The sequence below is a fragment of the Ochotona curzoniae genome, unplaced genomic scaffold, assembly GCF_017591425.1.
Source record: "Ochotona curzoniae isolate NIBS_2020 unplaced genomic scaffold, NIBS_Ocur_1.0 scaffold_4953, whole genome shotgun sequence".
Taxonomy (NCBI): Eukaryota; Metazoa; Chordata; class Mammalia; order Lagomorpha; family Ochotonidae; genus Ochotona; species Ochotona curzoniae.
Genome location: NW_024467127.1, coordinates 3,629,731 through 3,653,240, shown reverse-complemented (window position 1 = coordinate 3,653,240; position 23,510 = coordinate 3,629,731). Strand labels below are relative to the sequence as shown.

The 23,510-nt window shown below is 41.3% G+C and overlaps 1 pseudogene; it reads right to left on the bottom strand.

The window, feature by feature from the left end:
• The window catches only part of LOC121150355, a 198,377-nt pseudogene that overhangs the window by 135,759 nt on the left and 39,108 nt on the right, over positions 1-23,510 (bottom strand).

Sequence of the window (23,510 nt, the reverse complement as noted above, 5' to 3'; positions counted from 1 at the left end):
TGGAGGGGGTTAGAATTTTGGAAAGGGATAAGGGAAATCTCAGGGCCTATGGAACTGTATCATAAAATTCTAATAAATAATCATAGAAAAAAGTAAAAAGAATCTATGATTATAGAAATTATACATTTCACAGTACCCTCTTGATTACTGTTTAGTTTAGTATCTCTGAAATAACTCTTAGAAAATGAAGTTTAAAAAAAAGACTATTTTATTGTAAAACATTTTGAAATCCATGCATAGTTTTTTCACTGTATACATATCCCGTGAACCTGTTAAAAACACTCTTGGAGCCAGAATGCTTTCCTAATTGTTATGTTTGTCAGCACTTAGAATGGAGTTTTATGTTTAGAGGAATCACACAATTTTAAAAAATAGTAAGAAGGTTCTGGAAGGGAGAATTAGATACAGCAGAAACATAGAACATGGATTTTAGACTGAAATTGAGGTTGATATTCCCCCTCCACAAAGATGGAAGCATGAGGGTAGGAATTAAGGACTGCACAGTCCTTGTTTTGGAGCACCTAAAAGAAGGGGACTACGTGACTGTGGTGCTTTAAGTGATTCACTGCCCATCAATAGACATATTTCCCTGGAGGAGGTTTATTGCCTGAGAGGACCTAACTAGACAAAGGATCCAATTGGGCTTCAGTATACCCATGAACCATCTAACTTTTCAAAGAAATATGCATACTATTGCAGGTTTTTTTTTTTCTAATTGGAGCACCCATGGCCAGAGAAAGCTCAACATAAAACTCAAAGGTGACCTTCAATTCCATTGTACATATTTTACCCCTTACTGCTGCAAGTCTTTCTGTACAAGTTGACAATGCAGATGAACAAGAAAGGCATCTTAATGGAGTAGGAAGAAACACAAGAATGAGGTCATTTTAATGAGCAATACAATTGTTATAGACCAAAATAGATGGCCGACAAAACAATAAAAACAAGTAATTTGTTTCTGTGTGAAATCTCCATATTTCATTTAAAAATAAATATTATTGAACTGGCTTGGCCACATATTGCCAAGGAAGGGCTTATAGGAGATTCTAGATGCCCTGTGCCTCCTGTTGCACGGGAGCAAGCAGCAAGCAGTCATTCTTGACCCATTTCATTGCTGATGCCTATGTTCTACACAGCATCCTTTCAGAAAGTGCTTCTGCAAATAAGTACAAATATTTTACCAGCAAATTACCTTCCAGAACTTTACTCTTATCAACTACTCTAGGCTCATATTGTACTTGGGGAACTTGTTAACATTTTTTAGCTGGGAATGTAGGGGATCTCTGCTCCCAGAAATCATGTTCTAGTGCCTATGGGATGGAGCTAGAAGACTGTGACATGTACAGGGAGTTACACGTGCTACTGACTGCGTGCGATTGATCTCTCTCAGGAAAGTGGTGTATCAGTCATTCTGAAATTCTGCAGCCATTCCCAGGAACCTTAGGAATTGATTTAGGTCACAATGGCAGTGATCAAGTGTTATCTACCATATCTACTAGTAGCCCCTCTTTTTTTTTTTTTTTTGTAGGAATAGCACAGATTTAGTACTGAAGGTACAAGCTTTAGTATGATAAAACTAGACTTCAGTGAAAGAGGATGACTTTTAGGGATGAAAGACCCTTGGCCTAATTTTGGTCTGATTCTACTGTAATGCCAATGCTGCCCATGTTTTCAGTCATCCTGTGTAGACATTAGCGCTCCACTTTTGCATTCAGTAGAAATAAGCTACAGATGAATGAGTGGAAGGCACAATTCCAACACAGAGATACTTTGTGAGTTATAATTTGAAACATGCCTTCTTCTATAACAGAACTATTGCCTGTTCCCTCAGGAGGGGGAATTTCATACTAACTCCTCCCACGTCTGAAAAAGAACTAAGCTTAAAGTTCTCTTTTCTTCCAAAGGAAACGATGTTGTTCCAACTGCAAAAGCTCTTGAATTAGTTTTTACTGAGTCTCTATCATATTAGCACATTCCAAATCTTCAGCACTAAATAGAAGATTTTTCCCTGCTTCTGCATTGATTAGTATGTCTTAGAGTACTCTCTCTCTCTCTCTGTGTATATATATATACCCTGTATGTATTTATGTACATAATACATTTAACATATACTTTCTAATATTTTTATATTTTGTTTTATATTTTATTATATATATATATTTAACATCTAGAAAAGGTTTTAAAATTGTTGTCACTTATAATAGGGATTAACCAACATTCTGTGTTTAGTGAGACACACACACAGGGCTGTGTAATTGCTATGTGGGGTACTCACTGTAGGAGCATCCATAGACCTTGACCCTCATGCCAATCTTCCCACTTGGGTTCCACTGCAAGGGCACAAGGCGAATGAAACGGGCTTTCAAAGAGTGTTAGAGCTTGTGGTGCACCATGCTGGCAGAATTCACGTTCCCTGAGAAGGTCTACAGAGAGAAAGGGCAGCTGAGCTCTGTGACACCATTCACAGTGGTGGAAATCCTAAGTCAACCACAGCAAGTCTTTGAGAGAACTCTTCAGTTCTCCAACCGATTCCAAATAAGAACATGCCTTGGGTGAAATTTAATTATTTTTTTCAGAAGTGCTATACAATATGCTTAAGGCATTCCTCATCTTACTTCCAAATTTTATGTGTAAGGCAATCTGAAAATGTCAAAAGACAAGTCACTTTAAAGTTCATAAAATCTTACAGCACAACAAAGATATCCAAAATTGGTATGGAACCGGAGATAATTGCCATCTCCTCTTACAAAGAAATGTTTTAATTGGAACAATGATTATCATTAATTGAGGGCAGTTAAACTAAGCTAAATCATTTCGTCATTACCAGCTTTCACAGATGAAAAGGAAAAATGAAAACAAGCAGAAAACCATTGAATTGTAGATCGAGAAACACAGGAGCAGGAAGTCTCTGAACCACCCCATTGGTTAGTAAGAAACTGGTCTCAAGTTCAATTCTAAGGTTGACCTGTGTCAGAGCCTGTGGTCTTTCTCCAACCTTGCACTCTTCTATTGTCCCATGGTAATTATTACAACAGGCAGACAACACAACTAAGGCAATAACATGTTTACACATTCCCTTGTAAGGTTTAATCAAAGGAACACGAGCATTAGACAATCTACCCCGAAGACAATTTACCTAATAGCTTTCATTTTGATGAATGACTGTTGGAGAATGTTTTTCTAGCTGATGAAATCTTAAGGTTTGTTCCTCCTCTTTCATGTTGATCAGACTAGAGTAACATACATACAACTTAAGGTTTACCATAAGATTGGAATACATCCCAGCAACAAAAAGCAATATACTAGGGATATCTACAGCAACAGATCTTGCTGAGCAAAGATATTGTATTTAAAAATTACATATCGTTTTATTTCACAACTAGAAGCTTCCAAGAGTTATGAGACTCTGATGACCAAAGCCAGTTCACTGTGAGTTTTGAAAGTTTGAGGAATTCCATGTTGCTTTCATTTTTAGATGAGAAGACTTGGTTTTGGAGATGTTAAGTGAGATGCCCAAATGGAAATCAGGTCACACATTAAGAAAATCTATCAGAAACTGGGACTAGCCATCAGAGACTCTGATTAAAACGCATTGATCCTTTAGCTTTATTCTTGTTCTCACCTCCGTATGTAACTGATGGACAGTTTCACTTCCTTTGTCTTCAGAAAGATGAGTGCACACATGTGTGCGCGCACACACACACACACACACACACTTAACCTCTTTGAATTTACAATCCATCTGGCGATCGTGTGGTCAGCTAATTTGGTGTCATCATGTCATAGGGGATGACCCGAGGCTCACATAACTAACGACATGAACACACACATAATCAGATCCTTGTCGACGTTCAATCTGAGTCATATCACATCTCCCACTTCTCAGAAGTCTATATGTTGTCTGTCTACCCCAACTTAAAGCAGCAAGACACAGAAGTTGGAACCGGATCACACAATTTTAATGAAATAAGAGCTACCATGATTATGATTATTAAATACCGTCTGTCTAGGTCTGACACAGTAGCCTAGAGGCTAAAACCTTTACCTTGCACAGACTGGGATCCTAAATGGGCACTGGTTCTAATCCCTGCAGCCCCATTTCCCATGCAGTTCCCTGCTTTTGACAAGGATGGCCAAAAGCCTTGGGATCCTGAACCCATGTGTGGGAGACCAGGAGAGGCTCAATGCTTCTGGCTTCAGATTGGCTCAGCTCTAGCCATTGCGGTCCCTTAGGGAGTGAATCAGAGGATAGATTATCATCTTCTCTGTTTCTTCTCTTCTTTATATATCTGACTTTCCAATAAAATAATAAATGTATCTTGTTTAAAAAATCCTGTGTGTCTGACCCTTAACAGTACAGCTCAGGGCAAGAGTTGGCTTTTCCCTAAAGAACCTGAGACTCAGAGAAGTGCAAGTATTGTCAGAGCTCGTGACTTTTCACCATGTTCTTTAAAAAAACACCACTAACTCCCATATTCCTCTTTAGAAAATTGTTCACCACATGTGCCCCCAAAGGGCTAACAGACAGTGTCTCCTGGGGCAAGGAATCATAGGAAGAATGTACACAAGATTGATAGTGTGCAAGGATAGACGTGAGCTCCTGCTTCCCTTTCAAACCACACTTCTTGACAGTCAGCACAATTTGTTTCATTGATATACTCATCTGCAAATGTGATGACTATATTTGTGGTCTTTCCCCAATCTCTGTGGCTGAAATTCAGTAGGTGTGAACTGTGAGGCTTTGATAAAAATGTGCAGTGTGTTTAGCTACATACAGTGACTAGATCTGGATTAATCTTCCTGAAATGACTCACTGTGATTCAGTGATGATGCCATGCTCATCCTAAATACAAGAGGGAATCAAACAATGGCAAAATAACATGCTCAGGGAAGTTTTGAACCTTGAACCTGATCCATATGAAAGCAATGTTGCACTCAATTCGATGTTACTAATATAAGTCACGTATTTGCTGAAAGAGCAGTTGGGAAGACAAGTTCCAACTGGACAATCCTTAGGCAAATATCTTTGTATTACAGTGTACTCTGAAGTAAGAGTCTTACTATTCTCAAGCTCAAGCAATTTAAGCCAATCATGCTTACATTTTCTGAATGGAATTCAAAATGTTCCACTGCCTACCTCTCCCACCGCCCCCCCCCCCAAAAAAAGACTGAAAACTAAAGCTATCCGGAGTCTAACAGTCCAGGGCTAATTACAAATGCACTTTTTTTAAAACTTGATAAGACACTGAATAAATAGTAATTAACACACAGCCGTAAAGTTTCAACTAAGATTGATAAACCTATTTAGTCTTCATTTTTCTAAAGAAATGTTTTGGGGTGAAAGAAAAAATTGTTTCCGGGCGCAGCACAGTGGCCTAGCAGCTAAAGTCTTCACATTGAATGTGCTGGGATCCCATATGGGCACAGGTTTTTGTCCCAGCTGCTCCAACTCCCATCTAGCTCCCTACTTGTGGCAGTCAGGGATGGGCCAAAGCCTTGGAACCCTGAACCCACATGGAAGACCTGGAGGAGGTTCATGGCTCCTGGCTTCAGATCGACACAGCACCAGCTGTTACGGTTATTCGGGGAGTGAATCATCAGATGGAGGATCTTCCTCTCCGTCTCTCCTCCTCTCTGTATATCTGCCTTTCCAACAAAATAAATAACTCTTAAAAAGCAATGGTTTCCATTCATGTACTTACAAAGCAAAACAGGAGAGGCAGGGGTTAGCTACTGGCCACTGAGGGGAATAAATGGGTGTTCTGGAAAGAAGGATTTTAAAGGGGAAAATGAGCATGAACCACCTGAGCTCTTTTTAGTACTCTTCCTTTTGTGGCACAGTGCCCATTATTTCCTTCTTACTGAACTTAGGTCACACGTGCTTGTCACTGCATGGGAACAGCTGTCCAATTAGACTAAGAGACCACTAAGAAAATATATGGCACATACAGATCTACTCTTATCCTAATATTTGGCAAAATAGGATTCTGGAACCGTGCCACTCTCCATCCAGCCTCCATTACCTAGAGAGCGAACCATGCAGGGATTTTAGTCACTACAGGAAGGGCATGACTTACAATGGTTTCAGGGATGGTTTTTAACCTGTGTGATAACATGCATGAGGGGCTTCACTAGAATTCAGCATTTGTAGCCCTTCCTAGGCTAGAGATACATGGTTCTATCCATGTGGTGATGCTAGGCAGTGGGATAGTTCCATCAGCCCCGTGGTCATGAGGTGGAAATACACAAACCCTAGCTTGCGTTGTGCTGCTGGCGTCTGATGTGTGATGGGCTCAATGAACACAATGCATTGATTAGTTATGGGACTTCCAGATTCTGAAAAGCTTATCACAGTGGAAACACCTTCTCCGTGGAACATCCAAGGAGAAAACAGTCATTTCCTCCTTCTCTGATTACCAGGAAGGGACAAGAACTCACGTAGCCTGCTAAGGATGAGCTGTGCCCATGAGAATCAGTCACTCAAGCTATGTCTGTCATGAGGCATAACTACCCTCCCTGGGCTCATCCATCCTCTCTTTGGCTTCTGTAGCTGCATGATAAAAGATACATTTCCTTTTAGCTCGGTTTCTGGCAGCAGAGATACCCTCCTTGGTTATTTAGTGCCGCTTCGATCCTGTCCCAGCCCTGACACCAATTGCACCCTTGTGCAGTCAATGGCCCAGGAATCTTTCTGCTCCAAATCTCCGTTCTGAATGTAGCTACCAAGTGTTGTCTTGAAAGGTGGCGTGATCATTTTAGAAAATGAACTTTTAAAGAATACCCTAATATTGCAAATGTTGATTCACCAATATTCAAATTAATCTATTGGGAAAAATCTATCAGGTGTAAATTCACCAAACACGCAACTGGAACTCCACTGACCCCATTATGTTCCTTTTGTATATTTTTTGTATTTATTCATTTATTTTATTGTGAAGTCAGAATTATAGAGAGAGGGGGAGACAAAGAGCAGGATCTTCTGTCTGCTTGTACTCTCTCTAAATGATTAAACAGCGGGAACTGAGCTGATCCAAAGCCGGTAGTCAGGAACTTCTGGGTCTCATATATGTGTGCAGTGTCCCAAGGCTTTGGGTCATCCTCGACTGCTTTCCCAGGCCACAAGCAGGGAGCTGGATGGGAAGCGGAGTGTGTCCCGGCACGTGGCAATTACAAGGTGAGAACTTTAGCCACTAGGCTGCTGTGCAGGGCCCTCCTTTTGAACTTTTTAAGGTGGGATGCAAGAGACCTTGAAGACATTTGTGTGAAGGCATCAATTAAATGCCTCCCACACGTGGACTTATCAGTGTGGACTTAATAGCCACGCAGAAAAATCTGACTCCTCAAAGATGTTGGACCCCAAGACCAAAGAGTGTGTAGTCATTCTATTCCATCCTTACCCTTCAGGTTTGAGGAATCAGGGCCTCCCAGTAAATGATTGCTTTAAAACTCTTCTACTGGGGCTGGTGCTGTGGTGCGGTGTGTTAAGCTGCTCCCTACAGCAGCAGGTTCTCTCCCTTCCAGTCAATTCCCTGATAATGCAGCTGGCAAATCAGCAGAGAAAGACATTGCCACCCATGTAGGGGACCGTGGAGGAGCTGTAATCTTTTTTGTTTTTTCTTGAGCATACCAGGTGTGACCATTTGACTTGTGAATCAGTGAATAAAGGCCATCCTTCTCCCTTTGTGTTTCAAGTAACTAAAATGAATCCTTAAAAATTTACAGAAAAAAAACCTTCTCCAACAATAAATGCAGCATAAACAGATTTTTTTTTTCAAATTTTGAGGCAAGAGTATCTGTACACGCAGTCTATTGGCTTCTCTAAGAAAATTGTTACTAAAGGGTCACTGATTGATTTAAAAAATATTGCCAACCAATACAGGAATCAAATCTATCAACTCAGAATGAAGCAGAAATAGGCTTTTGAGCTCACCTCCTAGGATGCAAATCTAGACCACTGATTACCCTTATTCATCAATGTCATGCTGAATATCTGACAGAGAAATTGGTACAGAGATGAGAGCAAGCTCCTAGGCTGCTATTGCTGAACTCTGCTGAAGTTCCGGACAGTGTAGCATTTCTGCTGTGAAGCCTCCTGCACCGGTGAGGAAGGGACCTGGATAAAGCTCCTGGCTTTGGCCTGGCCCAGACCTGACTGTTGAGGGCATTTGAGCAGAAAACACATTGGCCACACACTTGTCTTGTCTACACTTCTCTCTCTGTAACTCCTGATGAAATATTGATACATTCAGCTGACAGCTGAATGAATGGCAGGTTTGCCATAGGGTACAAGCCAGGAGAAGCCTGACACTATTAGCAAATCAGATTTTTGACACAGCACTACAGGAAAAGAAAAAAACGGTCTTGTTCCTTGCCATTCTGAAAAGTAAAAAGAAAGCTTTTCCAACTCCCTCTCCGAGGACACAGGAAATGGCAACCAGAGAGCTGATAACAACCTTGGGCTTCTGTTGCAGGACCTGGAAATGAAGGGAGAAATTGCAACAAGATGCAGAACCAAGAACAGATACAATGAAGCCAAGTCGCTGGGAAGAAGGAAAATGGAAAACCAAGATACAAAGGCTGAGGCGTTTGTCAGCCCATGACCTGTCATTGCGCGCCTGGTCATTTGGAAGCCAGCACTCTGATGCTTCTTCCTGTCCCAGTTCATGTCCCTTCCTAGATATTACCAACCGACAATTTATACACATAAGTTTAAGATTTCTATTTACCTACAAATTTGCATTTTAAGTAAGTATGTAATATATTCAGGATAAGGAAACCTCTTATTTTCCACCAAGAATATTTATAATAGAATTATAATAATCCTCGTTGATATTCCAATAGAACAATGGTCTTCCTTCTTTTTGTGACCAATCGCATGGCTAGTGGTGAACTAATTCAGTGTATATCGCATGGACAGAAATTATGTCTTTATGAAAATGTAAAAAAAAAACAAAGGAATGAAGGAGGGAGGACTGGGGGGGTGGAGGAGGGAGGCAGGAAATTATAACTGTTCCCATAGAAATGTACTATGTACAAAATCCAGCAAATCTGTTATTATACTAACATATTTTAAATGACTCTTTTAAAAAGATTTTGTTTTATTTTTTTTTTGGAAAGTCAGATATACAGAGAGAAGGAGAGAAACAGAGGAAGATCCTCTGTCCACTGGTTCACTCCCTAGGTGGCTACAATGTCCACAGCTGAGCGCATTTGAAGCCAGGAGCCAGGAGCTTCTTGCGGGTCTCCCACAGGGGGCGCAGGGTCCCAAGGCTTTGGGCCATCCTCTAGTGTTTTCCAATATCACAAGCAGGGAGCTGGATGGGAAGCAGGACTGCCGGGATTAGAAATGACACTCACATGGGACCCTGGCACATTTAAGGTGAGCACCTGTTGCTAGGCTATTGCACCGGACCCAAAATGTTTGTTTAAATGCCATAACCTTCAATTTTACTCAGCCATAAATTTATTGAATTTGCAATCCACCTCTAGTTTTCTTGGCATAGCCGGTTAAAATTATTTCTAAGGGCTTAGAACTGGCTGGCTGGAAGGTATTCCAAACGTTCATGGAAAATATGTATTTATAGCAAGTTTATTTTGTTGCAAAATAATCTGTATAGCCACGCAGAGATTTTCCACAACATACATTTTGAAGAGCACCCCTCTTCGTACAAATAGATTTGTTCATTCCCGTGTCCTCATCATACAGTACAGGTTTTGTCAGGGACAATCTTCTGGAACCCCAGGCAGCAGGGCAAAGGTAACCCATGCAATGTCTGCATTAATGCCCTTTGTTTCCCTACAACTCATTGTAAAATCCTGTATATTGGTGTGTGCGTATGAAGGAGTTTGAGGGAGAATGTCCTGTTCACAGAATCTGATGAGGCTGAGAATAAAATTGATTGAGACTTTTTTTTCTTAATGAACAATGCTTCAAAAAAAAAATGATGATATCAGAGTTTAGAGTTGCTTCTCCCATCCAGCTCCTACTACACTGCAGGGCTCTTCCTTCCCAGGCTATGGTGCATCAAAAAGTGTAAATGCAGTCCCATTATTCAGGAGCTAAAAAACAAAACAAAGCAAAACCACGTATTTATTTCCTACAGTAGACATATCAGCACATCAGCAGAAACTATAGTTCATGCATTTTTTTAAAGATTGATTCATTTTCATTGCAAACTCAGACATACAGAGAGGAGGAGAGACAGAAAAGAAGTTCTTCCATCCAATGATTCACTCCCTGAGTAACTGCAACAGCTGGTGCTGCACCAATCCAAAGCCAGGAGCCAGGAACTTCCTCCAGGTCCCCCATGCAGGTGTGGGGTCTGAAAACCTTGGCTCTTCCTTGACTGCTTTCCCAGGTCACAGGTAGGGAGCTGGATGGGAAGTGTGGCTGCTAGGATTAGAACTGGACTCCATATGAGATCCTGGCATGTTCAAGGTGAGGACTTATTATGCCAGGCCACTGCTTCAGGCCCTCTCATGGATTTTAACTTTTTTTGTTTTTATTTTCATTTCTTCAAATCATGTTTTACTCATTCAATTCTTCACTGAATCACAGATCATATAGTAGTATCATTTTCTTCAAGAGTGTTCTTGATTTTTCTCTCATTCCATCAGGCACACATTAGTCATTCAGTAGCATGTATTTAAATTCATGGTGTTGTAAGTTTCTATTTTTCTGTTATTGATTTTTTTCTTGTGGCTTTTCATTTAAGGGAATGTATGTCCGCCTGTGAGGATACACTGCAATATGTATCTGAACTGCCAGATCAAAAATGTCCTCTCAATGAAACTGCTACATTTTTCTTGACAATAGGCTACTAAACTGTCTGCCATTGTCCATGCCCATAATGATGGACTGATGACTGCTTATGAAGAACTATATGATTCTTCATAATAGAGTGGAAAATCATGTGTTGGGAGGGGAGTTTTTGCAAGGAATCAGGGAAATCCCAGAGCCTTTGAAACTGTATCATAAAGTAATCATTTTCAAGAGTGGAAAAAAAGATAACGAGGTCCAGTGTTGGCACTGGCTCTGTGACCCAAGCAGATTTATACTGGAGTTAGAACTTCCTCTTCCTTGGCAGATGGAAGAGCTCAAGGTAAAATAGCTGGGGACAGAGTCCTGGGGTTAGGGGTCCAATCCAGAAAATGCTTTGTGCACCTGTTATTGTTCATGTCAACGTGAGATTAACACAGATATCGAATCTTTATTTTCAAAGATCTGTCGACAGCCCCAGTTTACATTCCTAGTGAATTGACTCAGCATAGAAATGCGTATATTTTCTTTATTTTCTTGACTTTCATGATATTTAAAGCAGTAAGCTATTTTTGAATTGACAAGTTGTTTGAAAAAAAAATGAAAAGAAACACTGCTTGTTCTGGCTTCTATTTCATTCCAGTTCTTTAAAGCTTACTTATTAAAACATTTCATAGCAAAAATTTGACAAAATAATGTCTTAGAATTGTGAATTGATGGGCCTGGTCCTAACAATTCACAGCAGAACTCCTCTTGCTGACATTTATCCTGCTTCCAGCTGCTCCCTGGCACACGTGGCAGGGCGGCTGGCATGCTCCGTGTTGAACAGAGGATTAGTGCTGGATGAATGGGTTTGCTCTGCACTGTGCCAAGGAGGAAGATTCAGGCTGTATACATATTTCACATCATTCCTGAGTTTAAATAGTGATTTTCAGACTTTTCAACTTAATAGACCTGCAGTTGGTCTCACTGTGTGGTTGGTGATGTCTGAATCAAGCTAACAGGCATTCTGAGCCCTCCACTGCATGGGTTAGATCTCTTATCAAACAGAACACCTGCTCTGTTTGATGCGTGTTATTTCTCACAATCCCTGCGTGCACTGTAAACTCAATATACATATATACATATATATACATATATATATATCACATATATATCACATTTAATCTGGTTGGCCAAATATGCTGTCCCAGCCTTGTTTCAGTACCTTTCTCTTACGCCTTGCAGCATGTTATTGAGCCGCTGACGATGAGAACTGTGGCATATAATCTCAGTTCCGACACTGGCCCCACCACTTGACTGCCTTTGAGAACCGTGACAAGTACCTAGCTTTTCTGTCCTGGCACTTGCTCCAGTTTATAATGATGAGAAGAGTACGTTTCTCAAGGCACGTGCGATTACTAATGTGTGTTCTGATAAATTATACCAAAATTCTCCAAAACTGCACGCTTAAAGCACAGGACAAAGTTTTGTCATAATGTACAACCTATACAACTACTACTATTTTTTTGTTTCTTGTACATGTTTCCTTAAAAATATAATTATGCCTTTATATGTAATTATCCTTGTCAAAATCAGAACTTTTTAATGAATGGATGCCAATTTTCAGGGAACAGAAAGAGGAGAGGATTTAGTGGATACAGAGAATGATGTAAGTGCCTGTTCTCACATCAGATCTTGTCACACCCTGTGTGTCTGGGTGTTTCAGAAAGGAGAATGCGGAAAGCTCAAAGTTCAGAGAACTTCCCAGGTTGGAGATGAGATCTAAGCCCGTGTCTGTCGAGGTGTGCAAATCTTCCCCCTCTCTGTGAAAGGCCACTGACTCTGGGGAAGCATCACCTCTCCTGCTTCTAGCCTGCACCTGCCCCTACTTGCTTTCATGACACACGGTCCTTTATGCTCCATGCTGTGTCTGTGCTCATCTGCCTTCACCATAACAGGATAGACTTATTCCGAGCAGAATCCCCCACCGCTGTTTCACATCTCTTCCATCATCTGTCTATGGTCAAATACCTATTCCTTGACCTGTAGCCTTCATACTTGCCTAGGATCACACAATTGACAGTATTTAATATCTGATCGGCAGCAGCCCAACCCTGCATTCCTTATTTCCACTTTCATTAATTTCTTTACTTCATCAGTATGTTTGCTTCCTCTGTAACAGTTTCTATTCTTTGAGGGAATTCAATTCTTGGAAGGCTTCATCTCCACATGATTAACCATAATTCAGAGCATTTTATTAAATTTTGCTGCATCGAAAATGCATTGGACAGTTAGTAAAAGACCACTATGATATAGACGTTAGCATCGTTATGGAATATTGACTTGAGTTTGAGTTTGTTGCAAGTCCTTTCCTGTGCGGGCAGAATCGCTTAGTTGCAGAGGATGCAGAAGGGCGAACATGTAACAGATGAGCCTCATTCTTATTTCCCTCACAAGGGGGCATGGAAACCATGTGGTCCCTGTCTGTGCTTTAGCTTTCTATTCAGCCACATGAGGTGATGACACTGGGTCTAACAGAGAGCCGTCAGCAGGATGAAAGCTGATGGCTATGTATGTTACATGATGTGCCCCTGCATGCATTTCCTCCCTCCTTCCTGTCATTGATATGCCACATGCCAGGACACACAAAGATGGAAGCAAACTATCCATGAAGCGTATGGTGCTCTACCAGAAGCTGCATCTGTGGAACCAGTACTCCGCTGCTTTTTAAATTAAATGTCAAATAAAACACACACTCAACATAACAATCAAGTATAAAATGTGATTGGTATCCCATGCATGCTGTAGCTGTGCTTGATGTTCTTTTTTAATAACTAGGTCCCTTAACACTCTCTAAAATTTTTTGACTTGGATGACTAAGAGGCAATTTAAATTGGACAGTTTAAGCTGGACAGGATTGTTTATCATTGTTAATTGGGGGAAAATCATATTTGCTTTGCAGAAATAAAAACCAAGACTTCAGTGTGTCCCTTGATTTTGTCAAGCACAGATGTAATTGTATTGGTCAGGGTGGAGCTCAGGATAAGGGAGTGTGTAGCTGCACATGATAATACGATCTTAGAGCTGGTCTGAGGCTACGGTGAGAGGGCTTGTGTTCTCGTCACGTTGAATCCCATCCCTAGTGGGAGGTGGAACAAGTAAGCTGCTGTGGACTTGGAACATGAGGGCTTGGGGTGGGAGTCAGGGGGCAGTGTGTAGATGCCTGACTCTGAACACCAAGGCTGGTACAGAGATTCTACAGTCTCCCAGAGGTCTGCCATCTTTACCGTGTCATAATCTGTCAGAAGGGTTTCTGTCTTGCGATTTCAGTGTCCTGAGGTGTAAGTCTTCCTCCTCCAAGCTGTCCAAAGTCTCTGTGGGAGCTAACAGAAGCGGCTGTGCCTTGATTTTATGCAGGTTGATTTTGATACAGGGGAAAGCATGGGAGTCCTGCCCGAAGGGACAAGCAGCTAGCAGCCAGGAGGGACTCTGAAGAGTGTGGGAGCATTCTTCAGGGGCTCCAGGTTAATGCGTGATAATCAGAGAAGTCATAGAGAAAAAACAAACAAAAAACAAAAAGAAGACACTTGACTAAAGGTCTCTGGGAACAATGAAAATTGTGATATTTGGAAATCCCACACATTCCAAAACACAGAGAACAGCTACAGGATGCAGACAACGAAAAGCTGTGTTTGATGAAGTTCTTCCATTCTTAGTTGCACAGGAAATTAACAAAACTGGTTTTGGATGATAAAGGAAAATTAATGGTATTTGGACACTATTCACTAAAGAGAAGAAACACTAAGAAACTCGTGGGAGTTTCCCAGTGTTAGTGACTATCAGAATACAACCGTGTGCACAGCGTCAAAATGAAGGCAAGTGAACAGGTTTGTAGAAAAGCAGAATTAAAATGCAAGCTTAGCTGCAGGAGCCTGGCACTGTGGTCCACATGCTGCTTCAGATGCCTGAATTCCATGCTGCACTAACAGCTCTGGATGCCAGCTTGCTGCGTGTGGACACCTGAGCATGCTCTCTGGCACCTACATGGAGCCCTGGGTTGAGTTCCCTGCTCTTGTAAATATTTGGAGATTGAACCTACAGCTTGATCTCTGTGTCTCTATATTTCTCTGCTTTTCAATAAATAAAATAAAAATAAGTAATTTATTTTTAAAAAGTCAAATTTGTCTTAGTGACAAATATATTTGAACCCAGGCATATGTTTCCACAACATGCATTGGTCATTGATTTTTTTCAAAAGCCCATGTGTAAATTAATTTCAATCTTTAAAAATTATTATTTAACTATTCTTAATTATTTAAGAGAAAAAAAAATCATCCAACTACTGGTTCGCTCCCCAAATGGGCACGATGACCAGAGCAGGGCTAGACAAAGAATCCAATCCAAGACTCCCACATGAGTTGGAAAAGATCCAGCTGCCTGAACCATCAGTACCTCCTCCCGGGGTGTGTGAGCTTCAAGCTGGGATTGGGTGTGCAGCTGGGACTTGAACCAGAGTTACAGACCTTCATTGTCAAAGAAAAAATGTTAAATACCTCTTATCTTTGTTCTGTCTTCCCACCCTTCTTTTTCTTATTTCATTATTTCTTTTTTTTTTTTTTTGTCTTTTGACAAAGAACACCAAAATGCAAATAGCAAGTCATATTTATAAAATACGATATTTAGAAATCAAATCTGCACAAATTATTCTGAGCAAGAGCTCGGGATTCTGAGCAAGATGGCAAGGTTTTATGAATTAATTTCAATATGACTTTATGTCATTATGATATAATCACTGTCTTAAATTTCGCTGAGTCTGTAAAAATGCATTAGACATGGCCCAGCACAGTAGCCTAGTTGCTACGGACCTCACCTTGCAATCACCAGAATCCCTTATGGGCTGCAGTTCTAATCCTGACAGCCCTGCTTCCCATTCAGCTCCCTGCTTGTGGTCTGGGAAAGCAGTTCAAAATGGCCCAAAGCTTTGATAACCTGAACTGACATGTGGGAGGATGCAGAAGAAGCTCTGGGCTCCTGGCTTCAGATCAGCTCAGCTACTGCTGTTTTGGCCACTTGTGGAGCGGATCAGCAGAGGGAAGACCTTCCTCTCTGCCTCTCCTCCTCTCTGTATGTTTGATCTTGCAATAAAAAGAAACATTTTTAAAAATGCATTAGACCTCTGTCTTTATTAAAAGAGGTTTTGACTTGGGCCTTGCACGATAACTTAGTGGTTAAAGTCCTCTCCTTGAACACGCCAGGATCCTATATGGGCGCCGGTTCTAATCCCCGCAGCCTCATCCAGCTCCCTGCCTGTGGCCTGGGAAAGCAGTCAAGGACGGCCCAATGCCTTGGGACCCTGCACCTGCATGGAAGACCTGGAAGAAGCTCCTGGCTTCAGATTGGCTCAGTTTCAGCTATTGTGGCCACTTGGGGAGTGAATCATCAAACAGATCTTCCTCTCTGTTTCTCCTCCTCTCTGTATATCTGACTTTCCAATAAAAATATATAAATCTTAAAACAAAACAAAAAAACTAAGAAGTTTTGACTCTATGAATTTAGGTATTTTTACTAAGAGAATTGATTTAACTAACTAGCCTGTTTCTAGAGATTTCTAAAAACTACTGGTTTAAAAGATTAGCAGTCTTTTAACTGTTTTGCTTTTCACAAAAACTACATGGCTTCTTTCCATTATATGTGTTAATTGCTGAGTATATACCATTTTCATCTTGTTTAGATGGTTTGACCTTTTCTTGTCAACTTTTATAGTTTTTCATTCCTGTTAACATTTCTTCACAGTAAGCAATCTTGATGCCTAGTAAATGCTAATTGGTCCTTTAAAAGGTTCCCATGATAAATATCTTTATGCCTCAATTTAAGTGTTCTGGGCAGAGAGCAGAGATGAGAGAAGTCACTTTGCAATGTCCTCCATCCTCCCTCATGCTTGTCACCGTACCTTTTCTCAGCAGTATGTGATCCTCGCTCCCTGTTGTGTGTGCGTGTCATTCTTACGCCTTCATTAGCTTTTTCTTTTCTTCTTCTTTATTTTCTTTCTTTCTCTCTTTCTTCCTTCCTTTTGTTCGTTCTTTCATTCTTTCTTTCTTTCTTCCACAGTGAGTGCTCACATTCCAGAACCAGTATTTATCCAAGCTATATCTTCTCCACAGGAGTTAAAACGAATAACTCGATACAGTGACAAAGAAAAGTACTGAAGTGTAATGCTAGCTAAGTACCTGCTCAGGGCAAGAGGCAAGACAAGTGTCCCAAGGACAGGAATGCAAACTGACTTATCAGTTCCATTCATGGTCAATTCTGTCTTCTTCCCATTTACATTTTCCTTCTATTTTCTTTCCTAACATTGCCTTTCGGACAAGGTTTCGATCGGCGAGGTAGTAACACAAAGAGTTCCCATATATGCATCTCCCCATTTCTCCTCTTGCCATAATAGTTGTATATCTATTACTGATAATAAACCCTACCCAACTTCCCCTATCTTTTTTATCCAAGCACCTCTATAATTGCAGTTAGCATATGGAAACATACCTTAAACATATCTTATAATATCAAATATTTCTGTTAGTCTGAAACTGAGTGGTGATGTTGCTCCTTGGTAGTGTCCTCTCCCACGTGTGCTGCTGTAGCCCACCGGTGTGCACTGCCTGCTTCATAGGAGTCTTTGGGGGCTCGAGGTGATAAGGAAGAAGAGATACAGGGGCAGCACATCTCCTCTAGGAGAAGGGAGGCTGCTGCTTCCTGTGGCTTGCTTTCTTTGTATGTAACATTTGTATTTAATCCATTTTGTTATGTAATTGACAGATTGACTGACAGATTCTCTAGCCATGCTCTTTGAAGCAGATATTATTATGCTTGTCTAAAAAGTCAAGACATAGACTCGTGTGAAGTAGCTAGCATGACCAATACCGTATCTCTTAATTTGCAGAGCTGGGATTTCAAATCTGAGGAACTTGATTCTGTACCATCTGCTAGACCATGAATAAAACAATGAGAACCCTTGATTCTCTAAACTGATGCACAGCGCAGATGCATAATATCTCTCCCGCAGAATTGCCTCTATAGAATGGCCTCAGCCAAAACTTTCTGAATTGAGAGTGTTGGTCTTGCTGAATCATGTGAAACAATATTGTTGAACCTCATTTTTTATTTTTGGACCATTTCATTCATACACTCCTGTGAAAATACTACTTAAAACATCTGTCATGGGCTTAGCACAGTTGCATAACACCTCAATTCCTCGTCTTGCATGTGCCAGGATCCCATATGGGCACCGCTTCTAACCCTGGCTGCCCTACTTCTCTTCAAGCTCGCTGCTTGTGGCCTGGGAAAGCAATTGAGGATGGCCCAAAGCCTTGGGCACCTGCACCTGTGTGAGAAACTTGGAAGAAACTCCTGGTTCCTGGCTTCAGATCAGCTCAGCGTCAGCCATAGTGGCCACTTGGGGAGTGAATCACTGGACTGAAGATTTTTCTGTCTCTCCTTTCTGCATATCTGACTCTCCAATGAAAATAAAATAAATCTTTAAAAAAAATTATCGTGATATTCATTGTTTTTCTATAGAGGTTAACTCAAAAAGTTCTTTCTTGAATGCAATCCTATAAAAATAATTTGTTTATAGCTTAAATGGCTATGCCTTCTCTGTTATAACCTATTTGGTTTCCACTTTTACCCCAGCTGCTAGAAAACTAAGCATTTTCCAAGTGTCCAGGTTGCTCAGACAGGTGCCTGCCACTGTGTGAAATTCTTATTCAGCAACCACCATTTTGTCCCTGTTTACTTTTCTCTTTTGTGGGTATTTCTGACAGGCTGAATGGGGTGACAGATGGTGGCCAATGAAATGGAGCAAAACTGGCTGGGCCATGAGTACCATGAGTAGATGATTCTGTGCTGAAAGGCAAGCCATCCTGGCATAGCAGGAGTGAGCTTAAACAAATTCGGAGAGACAGAAGTCACTCATCAAGGCTGGGTTCCAAGTCCTTTGGTAGACATTGAACCATCTGTCTGAGGACAAGCTGTGAAGCCAGATCCCAAAGGGATAGGAAGACTAAAGCTGAGAAGGGTGCAGGAGATGCTCCTGGCAGCCATGGATCGTCTGCAGGCATGAGGGAGGAGAGCATGTGGACTCTAACCTCCCTTTGTTTGACTGAGTCATAATAGATCAAAACTTTAACCTCTGGTTTCTGAGTTGGATGAGATTGGGCTGCGACTCACAACTGTGACAAATCACAGTAATTTTTTATGTTGCGGCTGTTGCTGCTTATTTTGCCAACCAAGACCTACAGTGTCTTCTCTATTTTCATGTCTACTTTTTTTTTAAGATTTATTTCTTTTTTATTGGAAAGGCGGATATACAGAGAGGAGAGACAGGGAGGAGTGTCTTCCATCAGATGGTTCACTCCCCAAGCAGCTGCAATGGCTGGAGCTGAGCCAATCCGAAGCCAGAAGCCTGGTCCAGGTCACCCATATGGGTGCAGGGTTCTAGGCTTGGGCTGTCCTCGACTGCTTTCCCAGGCCACAAGAAGGGAGCTGGATGGGAAGTGAGGCTGTGGGGATTAGAACCGGCACCCATATGGGATCCTGGCGCGGTCAAGGAGAGGACATTAACGGCTATGCTATCGTGCCGGGCCCTCATGTCTACTTTTAAGAGTCAAGAATGCTTTTTACTTTCAAAGAAACTGACCCAAAACTCCATTGTGCAAATAATTAATTATCAGTGTGTCTATATGTCTTTTTGTTCCCCACAAACAGGGTTTATTGTGACATTTAAAGAAGCTAAAATATATTTTTAAAAAGATTTACTCATTTTTATTAGAAAATCAGATATACATGGAAGAGAAGGGTCATAGAGGAAGATCTTCTGTCCAATGATTCATTCCACAAGTGGCTGCAACAGGCAGAACTGAAGCAATTCATAGCCAGAAACCTGGAGCGTCTTCCGGGTCTTCCACGCTAGTGCATAGTCCCAAGGCCTTGGGCCACCCTCAGCTGTTTTCCCAGGCTACAAGCAGGGAGCTGGGTGAAAGTGGGGTCACTGGGACTAGAATCAGTGCTGATATGGGATCCTGGGGTGTGCATGCTAAGGACCCTAGCCGCCAGGCTACCACACCAGACCCAAATAAATCTGTTTTAAAAAGCTATATAGCATCTGCTTTGATTTCAGCAGGGAATCAGACAAAGCAAATGAACTGTGTTCAGAGTGACAGAAAGTCATCTTTAAGGAAAACAGTGACAGAAGATGAATGTGAACTGCCAATTTAGTTTTAAGGGGATGAGTATAAATGTACATAAATTACAGTTCCCTTAAGCATTTTCTGCTCCTGTAAAGTGTTATTATGTCCCATAAGGTACATTTCTGTTCAACCCAAAAATCACCTCTACTTAGAAAGTTGCGGTTACCAGAACAGGAAGAGAATCCTGGGGTTATGGCCAGGAACAAATCTGAGCACACACTTCTCGGGAAAGTCAGCGCCCAGACTTTTCCCAACCTCACAGGAAAGGGCACACCTACATCAGTACAAACTGGCATCAAGCCAAAGAAACGGAAACCTTGTACCCAATATTGGCGGAACTGCTGCCTGTGAGGCCTACGTCCCAGATAACATCAAAATCCAACACGTGGCTGTTCTGCTTCCAGACTTCCTACTAATGTGCCTGAGAAAGTCATGGAAGGTGGCTGCAATGTTTGGGTCCCTCCCATGCTTATGGGAGACCCAGGCAGAGTTCCTGGCTCCTGGCTTCAGGCTTGTTAAACTTTAACCATTATCGCCATTTAAGGAATGAAACAACAGATCAAAGATTGGGGAACAAACCAGAGGATGAAAGATTAGGGAATGAACCCAAGCAAGGAAAACGTCTCCTCTTTCTTCTTTTTCTATCTCCTCTCCTCCCTCTGTCCATTTCACACAGAAAATACATATCATCCCTACTCATAATTGAAAAGACTTGTAAACCACCAAAATGTCTCATTTAATCAATGGTAGCTAAACAAACTATGGCTTATTGACAGTGGAGTGTCATTCTGCACAAAAGGTTCATGAAGACACGTACAGAAAATATAAATGCATACTGAAAAATAAAAGATCTGTTTGGAAAAAATGGCACAGTGTAAGACCCAAAATGTCTGATTTGGACAAGGACAAAGTATGGAGCTCAGCAATGGATGGAAAGTGGTGGATGAATAGATTAAATAGAAGAATCACAGGGCATCATGAGGTCAGTGATTCCATTCTGTTTAACTCTGTAGAAGTAAGGGCATGTCCATATTCAACAGGACTTGCATAGTTCATGAAACATTAAAGAGACAACACTGAATCCATTGATTTTTGCAGCCCACATCCCCTTGTGAATGAGGCTTCAAAGTAAAAAACACCAAGAATGACCTATAAAACAAACTATAGGTTTTGGATGATGACAGTGTGTCAATGTAATCCATTGTAAAACTGTTCCATCTTGGTGGTTGGTGATGGGAACATGCTGCTGTGGATGGGCAATCATCTTTAACTTTTGTTCAATGTTCTTATGGTATTTAAATAGCTCTAAAATGTATGTTAAACTGATCTTTGCTCATTTCTCATAGGATAGTAGGGAAGGCTAATCTTCTATGCAACACAATTTGTATTGCAAAGTAAGCTGGCTTCCTGCCGTTCTGTAATGGAGAATTAATTTTCTTATTCAAGGAACACACAGAGGCAACAAAATTCTACAAATGAGAATGAAAGCTGAAGTCAAGACAGAACACACTCCATCTATTTCCCATCCAACTAACTGCTGGTGGCCTGGGAAAGCAGTAGAGATTGGCTCAAAGCTTTGGGAAGCTATACTCACATGGGAAACCTGGGAAAAACCTCTGGCTCCTGGCTTCAGATCAGTGCAACTCCAGCCATGGCAGCAACTTGGCAAGTGAAACAGCAGACAGAACTTTGCTTCTCCTTCTTTCTGTACATCTACTTTTTCCAACAAAAATAACACTATGAAAAATGCTTAATATGTAGATTCTGTACTAGCTGGAAACCACAAAATTCACTGGTCAACTTCCTAGTTCTTTCCTATTTTTTTTACAATGTATTTTGTTTGCCGGTTGCAAATTTTTACCCAATAACACAGCTGTTAGTCTCTCTACTTTCTCCACTCCTCACTCTTAAGAGTGACTCATATGTCCACTTTCACATTCATAGGAAGATATCATGAACTTGAATTTTGCCTTCTGCTTTACCCTCCCAAACCTTGCAGCCACTGCCTCTGAGACAGAGTTAAGGCTAATAGGAAAAAGTTTTCCAACATGTTTTTCCTCAGGAGCTTTTATTACAATCCTTCATACTTCTTACTTTAATGCTGTAAAATCTGAACATTACGTTGATTCAAACACAAGACACAACCACATACACTCCCAAACCTTGAGAGAAACCAACTTTCAGGTGTTAATAATTCTATTTAAATGCAGGGAATGGGTGGAAGGAACAAAGTCAGGAACACCTTCCCAGTCCCTTCTCTGGGGCTGAGGCCTGACTCATCCAAGACCTCTCACGTATACCACATTACTTTGTTAAGCGGGAGAGAAAACAGTTGGGCCACCATAACCCTTTCTGGGTGCGAACACTAGAATAAACTTCCTGCTGAAAATAAGAGAAAACAATAGTATCACGGGATGCCATGCTCACAAATGATGCAGTGTATTGCTTGGACTTTCAACTTTCTACACACACACACACACACACACACACACACACACACACACACACACACCACACACACCGCAAACACTATGGCCATACTCTTCAGACACACTATCCTGTGTTGCACTTAAGATAAATCCATAGGAGCCATGAAAAACACATGCTAATCCAATAGGTCTCTTTTTAAAGATTTATTTATTTTTATTGGAAAGGCAGATATACAGAGAGGAGGAGATACAGAGAAAGGTCTCATCTGTTGGTTCATTCCCCAAGTGGCTACAACGACTGGTGCTGAGCCAGTCTGAAGTCAGGAGCCTCTTCCAAGCGGGTGCAAGATCCCAAAGCGTTGGGCTGTCCTCGACTGCTCTCCCAAGCCACAAGGCGGGAGCTGAATTGGAAGCAGGGCAGCCAGGATTAGAACCGGCGCCCATATGGGATCCGGGCGTGCTAGGTGAGGACTTTAACTGCTAGGCTTTGTGCAGGGCCCTATCCAATAGGTCTCGAATCAGTCTTTCTCAGTAATGTCTTCCCTCTCTGAGCACCTCCATGTAAATGTGGAACGGTTCTTCATTATAAGGATTTTCCTTACTCTTAACCTCTATTTACTTAAAAGTGGCTTCTGTTTCAGCCTTTGAGTACACAAAGCTCAACTTTCCCTTATAGATTTGCAATGAAGAGAGCTTAATAATGTTAAATGCATGGTAGCTGTCACTCACATTTCATTTTTACCTAAATTCTGGATAAGCAGCATCTCTATATTTTCATTCTGGTGTGGATAGTTGTTCTGAAGCTCAAGGTGAGCATTGCTGCTTTTGTTTTCTAATTGGATATTTTTAACCTAATACCTCCAGTTACGTTGCACACGTAGGTTCTTCCTTCCCAATTTTTTGACTCCTAATTCTTCCTACTTCACTTCATTTCTCATGAATGCTGTATGAGTTAGATACGTGTCATGAAGTAGAAGCACAATGTCTGCAAATGACCCAGCTGTTCCTCCCCAAGGACACTGACAGTGTGACACATCCAGCAAAGCCCTGATTGATCCGTGGCCGGCAGTTTCTACTTTACTAGTGTTGCTGTTATCACAT